Genomic DNA, 11,030 nt, shown 5'->3' with positions numbered 1-11,030 from the left:
GGGACGGGGCGGGACTGGGCCGCGGGCTCGGGGCGGGGCGGACCCGACGTGAGGCTGAGGGGCGGTGGGGCAAGAGTGGATGCCGCTCGGCCGGAGCCGGGGTCACCTTCTCCGGCGTTCTCCGGTTGTCCGGCTCGCTGCGGGGAGCTGCCACCGGCCGCGTTCGCGGCACGCTCCAGCCGTGAGGATGGAGCGGACACACGGGAGTGCCTCGCTGCTGACCATGTGGGGCGCTCGGTAGATGGGCTGTGCCCGGACGCATCGGCAGCAGCCCCGACAGCAGCCGCAATAGCCGCGTGTCAGTTTTCCCCCACCGGTGCGCGGGCGCTGCCCACAAACCAGCGTTTGCTCACAAGCCCTGGGCCGTACCTCATTCTGCTTGGGCCGTGGTCCCTGCAGAGGCACTGCGGTTAGGTGGACGCTAGAGCCAGACACAAGCAATATCCACTGCACGAAGTCTTCACTGCTCCCAAACGCGAGCACGGGTGTTCCTGTCACAAAAAACACCAGACCGGCCGCACAAAAAAGCTTCGTGTGTTGGCTAGTCTAAGCTGTTTCTTTGAGAGCTCTGTTGCAACTTCATTTCAAAAGTACTGGAGGCCCAAAGGACAAAGGGACAGCCAAGACTGGGTCTTACAAATGCTAATGGCTGTTTAACAGTACTAGCCTGTGAAATATATCGTGAGCACCAAAACTGGAGCTTTGACTAAAATTGTTTTGCCAAGTGCTCATTTCTTTATCTAGAACAAGTGTACATGGTACCTGTGTTCAACATCCTGTCAAGTCATTTCTCAAACTACATTTTTATGTTACGAGATGTTGTCAGTCATGCTTTTTCCAACCTTTTCTGTAAAACCAAAGCAGTGCCATTATCTCTCCGAGAACTGGTGGTTCTTAAGGAAAACCCGCATGGAGCCTGACCCATCGTGGAGAAAAATGACCCTGTGATTAAGCCTGGAGAGGCAGTCTCGGGGCATTGGCTGACTAAGGCTTGAGGCTATGTGGGAGGAAATGGTTTGGGACCAATTCCCTCCTTTTGCACGCTGGGAAACAGCCTGCTTTTGTAACAGGACTTGTACCAGTGTCATTAACTGGGTCCGTTTTTTCTCCATCTAAGTGAAATAATCTACAGTAACTTGAATTTTTGACTAATTATTCAGGTCTAAAGAGTTGGGAGAAGAGAGGATGCACTAAATATAAATAGACTGTGTCTGCAAACTTGGAAGAGTTACTTTAAAAGCTTTGTGTTACACAGCACAGTGAACACATCAGTGTCCGTCCTTTCTTTCTCTAAAGCAGCACCAGAGAGGGTTGCATTTGGTTGTTCTTGGGTTCTTACGTGAACTCTAATATGCAGCTGCCCCAGCATTGTGGCTTCATGATGCTCAGCACCATGAGTGTCATGCCTGCACCAGAGCCCCGCCTCCACCTGACCAGGATGTGACAGGAGAAGAGCCCAGTGCTGTCATGTTTCAGGTGCAGGGGCAGCAGCAGTGGCTGGCAGCTAGGGAAGGAAGTATCCCTTCAAAATAGCCAGAACACGTTTGTTCTAGAGTTTTTTCCTACTCCTATTCTCCTGGCAAATGCTCCTCCTCTGTAACTGGATGCTTAGCATCAAGACCACCAGTACTGGCCAAGCAAATGCACACAAAGTGGCTGCCCACCAGGTCTTTACCTTCCTAAGGGACTGCCTTAGCATAAAGGAATTTATCCTCCTCCTACTGCAAGTGGGATTCACTGAGTAGAAGATGAAACCCCCTCTCAGACAGCTTCTGCCCCTCTCGTGAGTGGGATGTGCTGATCTCAGAGCTGGTGGCTGGTGAGCTGAGTCCCTGCCTCCTCAGGGCCAAGCAATAGCACAGGAGGAGTGAGCCTTTCCTGGGAAGAACAGTGTGCCCCTGCACTGCAGGCTGCCTTGTGCCTGTGTGCACTAACCACAGTTAAGTTAGAGTGAACTCGTTGTTTTGGTTGGGACGTCTCTGTATGGCTGTGCAACTTTATGGGGAATTAAAATTCTCTGGAACGGGGCCTGGCCTTTGTCTGATTCTGCAAATGTGCAAAAGTTTCAGCACTGTACTTTAATAGCAATATTTATTTAAATCCTGATTCCAGTGTTTATCTTTCCTAGTGCCTTGCTGCGTAGATGGTTGCACTGAAATTATCTGCATCAGTAAAGGAGTACGAGGCTCTTCTGGGAAGTGAAGGCTTTAAAATCTGACTTTCAATGAAAATCATTCACTTTATAAAAGACAATACTTGATTTTTACTTTTTAAATTGCCATTCACTTTTAAGGTCTTTTTTGTTAGGTGTTGTAAGGCTACTAGTTCAAGAATACCATGAAAATGGAAGTTTGTGTTCAGTGTGTGTTCACTGCATGGTTGCTTTCAAGCCCATCAGAACGCATTATTTTTATTTCTGTATATGTATATCTTGGATCAAATGTGAAGCTTTTAATTATACAATGACAAAATGTCTGCCCCCTGTAGTTAAGTAAATGTCTGTCAGGCAAACAGTCATGAGTGGTGCAATTTCAAACCCTGCTGGCAAACCAGCTCTCTTCTCACTTCTCTGTACAAAGTAGATGGAAGATAGAGATCAGGGAGGAGATCCAGTGGGAAGGCTGTTTCTCCTGCCTGAGCCCAGGGAAGATGGAGATGGTAGGCATGTGAGCTCATGTGCCTTGTGCTGCCACAGGACCCATCAGAGCCAACCGTCAGTCCTGCAAGGGTTTCCTTTGCTCAAGAGCTGGGTTCACATCCTGACCCCAGAACAGGAGTGCTGGTCCTCGTGGGTCAGGAATCTGAGCTGAGCCCGCCAGATGGGCATTGCTGGTTGGTATAATGAAGGAACAGAAATAGGCTGCTCTTCTGATCTAAAAAACAGCATTTATTTTATGGGAAGTTCTGTAGTGGCAAGCTCCTGATTCATGTCTTTCTAGTTGAGTAAGAACTGTTTAAGGCACACTGAGAAATGGAAATCAGTCATGTTATAAGGTGAGCCGCACTGGTTATGAATGGGGGAATCATGCAGCCTTCTGGGAAGTGGTCTTTAAGCAAATCCCTTTCTGCAAAAGGATTAGTTAATAAGATGGGACATAATCACCCTGTCTGGGGTGCGGGTTTCCTTGTTCTGTGCTCTCAAAACTCCAGTGCTGGTTTTCTTTGTCCTCATTGGTTGCTGCCAGAGCACCAGCTGGGGTCCCCGTCAGAGCCTCTGTGGGGAATCGCAGGCTCTAAATGCCGACAGCCCGAGCCACAGAGTATCTAGTGAGAGGCACAAGGTGTCGTGTAACTTTATCAAGCATTTTCTCCATGAGACTGTCAAACTTACTGTTATCTTTTAAATGCTTGAAGAGGAATGTAAATTGCCAACTGAATCATTCAAATAGCAAAGGTATTGACAGAGAAGTCAAATTAGGTCATCTTGCCTGCAACTGCCAAGGCACAGTTGTCCTCTTATGGGTATTTTCTGATGGCTTTGCTAATTTATTTTCCATTTGTCAGGGCAGTGCGCAGTTTCTTAATTGGCAATACTCTGCATCTTCTGCTGGCAAACTTCTGTGCTGGTTCCCAGCTCCCAGATGCTTTGTGCAACATCATTCTTCCAGTAATAAAAATAGAAAATGGTTTAAAAGAATGAAGCGTGTCCCAGATCATGTCATCTTGTTCACGTAATGCTTCCTGTGTCACTGGAAGTTGCTCATTACACCAGGAAACATCTCAGGCTCCATAGCTGTGACTACAATGCTCATTAGACTCAAAGCATTTTGTATTATTTGAAGGAAGCAGACTGTTGACATTAGGTGGGATTTGACCCCTTCCTTCACCAATGCTGACAAGCTTGAGCTATGTCCTGAGTGAGGACATTTCCTTCCTTGATGTGAGATCCATACAGAATGGTTTTACACTGATTTTCTGTGGGTCTGGGGGCAGCAGATCTTTGATTGTGTGTGAAAAGGATATAACAACCACATAACATGGTGAGCAGGATAAATGCATATCAGCTTTCATAGCTCATTTTCTTCTAAGGTCTGTGGGTTCAGCTGGAGAAGCAGCAGGGCAGTGGTAGTAACAGGTTAACACTGATTTCTTCTAATTCCTACAGGATTTGATAAAACTGCATCCCTTTATTACATGCATGATAAGTTGCAATGATGAAGTAAGTTCTAGTTGTCTTGTTTCATGCAAACTTAGAGCTGCCTGCTCATACTCTGCAGTCATGATTTGCAAGCATGTTTCCTGTTTTGGAGGCTGCCAGATAAACAGGGGTGTTCTACTATCATTCTTGCGGCAGTGTCAGGACAGCCCCCGGCACTGCCTTTCATGTGCCTCAGGGAAAGTCAGGCTAAGTACAAATGCAGAAGAAACAGTGAAAGAGCCAAGAAAATCTGATTGTCCCACTTACATTTAGAAGCAGAGGTCAGGGATGGCTGGGCTCTTTTGTTCTCCAAGAAATTGCATGTTTATGAAGGGCAGGTGACTGATGAGCCTGCTATCTCAATCAGCTGGGGAGGGCCAGTGGCTGATGCCTCCATCACCACACTCCAGTTTCTAAACTTTCAGACATACCATGTTAGAAGATGAGACAGACCTTTGTAATCCTCCAGGCTGCTCTGCATATCAGTCACTGGGGAACTGCTGTGTGCAGGATGTTGTCCTTGGTGAAATCCTTTACCAAAGCCAAAGCACTTCAGACTCAGAAAGGCAAAGCATTTGACTCTGTCAAAAGCTTGTTCAGTATTTCATGTCAAAGCCACAGGGAGAGTGGGTTAATAGTGTGGTAATTTCTACTGCAGAATGCTATTGTATTGTTGGAGGGAGTAACTTCAGGCAACACACACAGCCTGACTTCAGCATGCTGCCAGTCTGTCATACTAACAGAGACCACAAATCCGATAAGCAGCTGGAAGTTATAATCTTCTGTGCTCAGTTATTCCAAGAATATTTCTGAAATGCAGTAATGCTTTTTGCTCCCAGATTTGTTTAGTGCTGAGCAAAACCCTATGGAAAATTCCAGTATTTCAACACATGGGGTAATTTTTCCTCCTGAAATGAGCTGCTAGTCAAAATGTTAAGAAATAGTAACTGTGGAAAAAGAGTTCTGAAAGTTTTTTCTGTGGGGAATCTGGACTCTCCTTCTCCCTCACCAGGTCCTCCAAAGAAAGACTACTGTCTTCTCGGCGTTGAAGGAACTCCCGTGGCACTGCCGGCCTTGCAGTTAGATGCAAACTGAATCACTCAGTTACAAAGTTGTTGGGGTCAAAAGACACCAGAGATAAAGCTCTCACAAGGCAGAAGAAGCAATGTTTTCAAGAAGGTCAGAAGCACAGGTTTGGCATCAGTATGAAACCCCAAGTATTCCAGCCTGGCTAGAGTCCACTGGGCCCACCTGATTTAACAAGGAGGAACGGGTGGTGACTCTGGAGGTTCTGCACATCAGGTGAGCTCCAGCCACCTTTCATTAAGATGGACCAACCCAGAGATATAACTCCAGATTTCTAGGAACAACTAAGTAAACTTGTAGACATCTTCTGTTGTTTGCATGTCAATGGGTATCTTCAGGATCACAGTTTCAGGAATGGTGAGATTTTAGCCACTCTAACAGCTGTCTGGCTTGGTGTGGTATGGACCCTTAGGGCCTGGATGGAATGGATTTATGTAAGAAAATACACATTCTGTGTAAGTTTGAAGCCCAGAATATTCTGCCAGATGTGTGTCACCAGATTCACTTCAAGAGCAGTCAGCCCACTTCCTCTGCGTTCATGTTCTGCCTCTCAAAATCAGTCTCTTTTCACCTGGTCCTGTTTGTTCCCTGCTTCTTGTATGGCATCATCTGGCATCTTCCCTAAGATGTGAAGCTTGGATTGGCTGGTCTTACTCTGTGTTTGGCCTCTGTTGTGATGGCAAATGCTGACTTGCTTCCAAGCAGATCTGCTGTTGCGACTCGCTCTCATTCCAGTTTATCTTAGGGATCACCAGCTACTCTCCTCTGTGCCTGCTTTTATTCCCAGAAACTAATTGGAGGACTAAGCTGAGATTTCCTTGTTTCCATGGTGTTGCACTTGACCTAATCAGCCATTGCAGACCTGAAGTGTCCTTGCCTTCAACCTCTCTACCTGTGGCTTCAGGAGAGCACACTGATGCAAAAACAGGTGGTGTATCTAGAGATAATTAGTGATTATGTGCCAGTGATTACAAGCCTATAATGAGTAATTAGATGTCAGCAGAGTAGAATTACAGTGGATTTAAAGGTACTATGTTTGCTTGTTTGTTTATGTGGTTCCTTGTGACTATGAGGAAGCAAGCAGTCAAATATACTTTGTTCAGGCTGGTGAAGGAGACAGAGCTGCCATTTGTGCATTTTTTGTCATGGCCCTGCACGCCCTGGTATAATGCACGAAAGAAGCTCTCTAAGTACTGCAGGAACCAGGCTGTGACTGAAGATCCTGGTCCGCTTGCCTAGTGATGTTAGAAATTGTGTTCAGTCTGTACTCACTGTCCCACCAAATGCTCCTTTGAAATCACTGTCAAATTATCCTACCATTAAGGACTGGTGGGCTATCCCTTCCACACAGATGTTAAAATAGATAAAAATAGATAATGTCCATCTGTGTTGCTCGCTAAGTATGTCCTAGGGAAAAGCAAGCGCAGCTTACAGTCCCCCTTTTCCAGGGAATAGTAGAAAAAGGCTTCTGTACTACCAAAGTCCATCACCCAAACACAGCCTACCCTCCACTCCTTTGTAAGACCACTCTTTTGCAAGCAGTCTTGGAACTGGTTGTTCCCTCAACTCTTTTTCAGCTGCTGATGTGAAACCCAAGACTCTGTCTGAAGGCCAGAACCCAATCTCAGCTGCATCAAATACACCTGGAAGAGGTCACATGGAAAAGGGGGACTTAATCCCAAATATATCCTGCCACGTCATGGTCAGTGTCAGCCCATGACAGACCTAAAGGTTGAGAAGAGCAGGTTGTGCCAGTTTCAGACCACCCTTCATCGCTATTTCCCAGGGAAATCCTCACCTTACCTTATGGGATTACTGTGTTGCACAGACACTAAATTAAAATCAAGGTTTTGTCTGTATGCTTATACCCACCTTTGGTCAGGATGAAGAGGCTTTTCCTAACTTCAGTCTTGGTTCTTTCATCTCAGCTGCTTTTTACTTCTAAACCAGTGGGCTGTGAGTGCCACACCTTGAGCAGACAGTGGTGGAAAGAGCTGAGATGACTCATCAGACTGCAGGCTGTCTAATAGGGAATTGTGCACCACAAAATTCCATTGTGCTGAGTGTCACTGCTTTATGAATTTTACTAAGTATGAAAAAATAAAGACCAAAGAGTGAGACAGTGAACAGATAGCGAGCCAGATCCCTTCTTGATGGAGAGGCTGGAACCCAAGGTCAAATTGCAGCATTTTGATGTTGGCCCTTTCCAGAGCATGGGTGAGTTATCAGCATTAATTGCTGTGAACTTTCAAAACACAGTAAGGTGTTTTGGATTGGGAAATTGTGAAAGGCAGTTTGTTAGTAATTTCCCTATGAAAGCATATGAATGTTGTATCTATTATTTGAATGCCTGAGACTGAAATCAGTCTGTACCCCAGATGTGCTAATGCCTTAACTGCAATGCAGTTTTTATGCATCCATAAAACATACATAATTTTAAGAATTTCAGACCCACAACTGCCAAATGAACCACTCACATTCTGTGAAACTAAAATCCTTTTCCTTTTCCCTGTACTTCCATTGCTATGGAGTAAGATTTCTCTTGGTAGAACACGGCTAAGAACATGGCAGGTTACTTTTGCATTGTGGCCCTTCTGATTCACTGTTAGTGATTTACCTTTCCATTATTTTTGATGTATACGTTGATACAGAATTGAGAGCCTGTGTGTGTCACCCACACATTTGTGCAGGTTAGGTGCAGGTTGAACAGTGTTAGGTACCATATCCATGGTTTGTTCTTACAGATTTAGACTAAGTGGCCATCCATCATCAGAATATTCAAATCCTTCATTCAGTGACTAGGCTAGCTGATAAAAATCCAAGTAACAGATACCGTGGTAACCTCTGGAAGTTTCTGTGCTGAGAATGTAAAAACAGAGACTTGTCTTTCCTGCCAAGCTGGAATGCTTGAATTCTTTTCAGAGCCTGTATCAGTTAAGCAATTGTAATTGTACTGGCTGGCTTACCTGGGCCTTAAAGAAGGATCTTGGTGGAACTGGTCACTTTAAAAGTTCTCTGTTTCATATACAAAGAAGTCCAAACTTCTGTAGGTTGTTGTCTTTTTACTATAATACTTGGTAGATTTTGCTGTTCTTACCTATTCTTAATTCTCAGAAGTGACAGGGAAAGTTTAGCACCAATGCTTTCTATCTGTATCCAAACCCAAGAGTCTGGTTTGAGAGTTGGTTCTGGATGAAGAGGTTTACACAGAGGGCTTTCCCAGCATCACCTCTGGAACTCCTAATGCTGCAGGGGGACCGAACTCCAGCTCACATAGCGGCCCACTGCTCTCCTCTGGCTTGTCTTATAGACATGTAACATGTGTGCATTAGTCCTGTTAAGGAGTGTGTACCTTTTCTGTAATTTTTCTGTACTTTACTTTGTTTGAAACTTGAATAGTAATCGTTTCTAAAGCATTCACATTTCTCCTTTGAGTATTACAAAGCACTTTCCACAACAATAAGGAAAGGACCAGCGAGGTTCAGATTTTCCCAGCAGAGCTCTAACAATAAGGGCAGCTATGGAACAACCCAAAGTGGAGTGCTGGGGACAGTGCAGGCATCAGTGAATGGTGTGAGACTGAGGAAGCATTGCTGGGAGCATGGCAAGGAAAGCCCTAAAACATGCTGACTGAGAGAATTGCTGTGGTTCTAAGATACTGTGGTTCTGTGTTGGTTTCAGCTGGGGTAGAGTTAATTTTCTTCACAGTGGCTAGTACAGGGCTATGTTTTGGATTTGTGCTGAACACAGGGTTCATACTATAGAGACGTTTTTGTTATTGCTGAACAGGGCTTACACAGAGCTAAAGCCTTTTCTGTTTTTTATATGGCCACAATGGCAAGGAAGTTAGGAGTGCATGGGGGGTTGGGAGGAGACACAGGCAGGACAGGTGACCTGAACTGACCAAAGGGATATTCCATACAAGAGGATGTCATGCTCGGTATCTAACATGGGGGGAAGAAGGAGGAAGGGGGGACATTTGGAATGATGGTCTTTGTCTTCCGAAGTAACCGTTACGTGTGATGGGGCGCCGCTCTCCTGGAGGTGGCTGAACACCTGCCAGCCCTTGGGAAACAGTTAATTAATTCCTTGTTTTGTTTTGCTTGTGTATGCAGTTTTTGCTTTACCTATTAAAGTGTCTTTATCTCAACCCATGAGTTCTCTGTCTTTTACCCTTCTGATTCTCTTCCCAATCCTGCTGGTGGAGGAGTGAGCAAGCAGCTGCATGGTACTTTGGGTTAAACGATGACAGGTTCTCATCCTGAAAAACTGTTTCACACATTCTACACTGATGACTAATGATATTTTTGTAGTTTAGTATATTTCTCTGGATTTAAATTAGAGAGAGTATCACAGCTTGCAAACTCAGGACCTAAAATATAACTGCATCCAGTGCTACATGTCAGAATGATCTTGAATCCAAGAATTTCCTTGGCTTCCATTCATAAAAATCTATTTTAGATGACTAATGAAAACAGACTGATTTTCTTGTGTGCTGAGCACTTCCAAATCATTTTCCCACCTTCTTTTTCAGTGTAGTCTCTCCATTAATCCTAAAAAACATCCAGTTGTATTTTCTGCATGCCTGGTCAGGAATTCACATCCCTAACTAGGAAACTGTTGTTGAAATATGCTGTCTTCTGCCAGCTCTCAGACCTCCTTTATCTGTCTCCAGGAAGTGAAGGTCGTTATGTTTCCCCTGGACCATGCAAAGCAGAATAATAATCTTGTTTTGTAAAGTATATTTTGTGTCACGTTAACATGACTTAACTTCTGGGATGCTTGAAAACAAAGAATGTACAAACAAAAGACTTCCAGTTCCATTCAAATCTCTGAATGCACATAACTATGGCTATTGTAAAGAAATCAGAATTAATGAGTCACTGATCCTTACTGCAGAAGGATCTTACTGAAGATGATCCTTACTGAATTTTTATAATCATTTGTTATTAAAGGAAATGGTCTGCTCAAGACCTAAGCATTTAAAGCACTTGAGAGTCAGCAGCCGATACCCCAGCACGAGAGAGTTTGTTTCGCTCGCTTGGGGACTCAGAACTTAACTGAGTGGGTTTGTTTCTCTGATTGTGCCTTATGTGGCTCAAATATGGGTGTTTTTCCTCTGTCTGAGGCAGCTGGGGAATTTGGGCAATTTACAGCATTAGGTGAACTTCTGCATTTTACAAGGTAGGTTGGTATAGTATAAGGCCAGAAGTAAACCAAAGAGTTATCATTAATTTAGGTATGACAGGAAGTAAGACTGGTGACAGGGTCTCAGTTAGGGCTCTGGACTCAAAGCCCTGCTGGTTCTAGGCAGGTGCTCCAGGTTCATCGGTGCCAAAGCTGTTCTCTCTCCCAGTCATTATCATGTAGCTAGATCTGGAAACAACAAATGACACAGGGACGGGCTGGCAGTGTGGATTAGGATTCTTAGGGTTAGGGATCTGGAATAAAAGAGTTGCTGACCTTAATTTATAGATGACCCTTGTTTAGCCCATGACAATGAGGTCACCTGCTTGGTTGCTGATTGCTTTTAGTTCTTGTGTCCCAGGGCTCAAAGGTGTCAGTTAAGTGTAGAGCTAGTTTTGTGGGCTCTGTACATCTAGGTATATGGTTTGTTATGTAACTGACTGGGACAAAATTAGGCACAAAGAGTGGGAATAGTGTTTTCATCTGCTCCAAGGACCAGAACTCGGTTCGATGGGACTGTACTGGGATTAGTATTATGGTCAATGTCGAGGTTTGCATTTGGAGGTGCTGAAGATTCGTTACTCCCTCTTTATGTTGAGAAATGTGACTGACTGACAGC

Source organism: Corvus moneduloides, chromosome 15 (genome assembly GCF_009650955.1).
Source record: "Corvus moneduloides isolate bCorMon1 chromosome 15, bCorMon1.pri, whole genome shotgun sequence".
Classification (NCBI taxonomy): domain Eukaryota; kingdom Metazoa; phylum Chordata; class Aves; order Passeriformes; family Corvidae; genus Corvus; species Corvus moneduloides.
The sequence above is the reverse complement of the archived record's forward strand: the minus strand, read 5'-3'. Positions refer to the sequence as shown.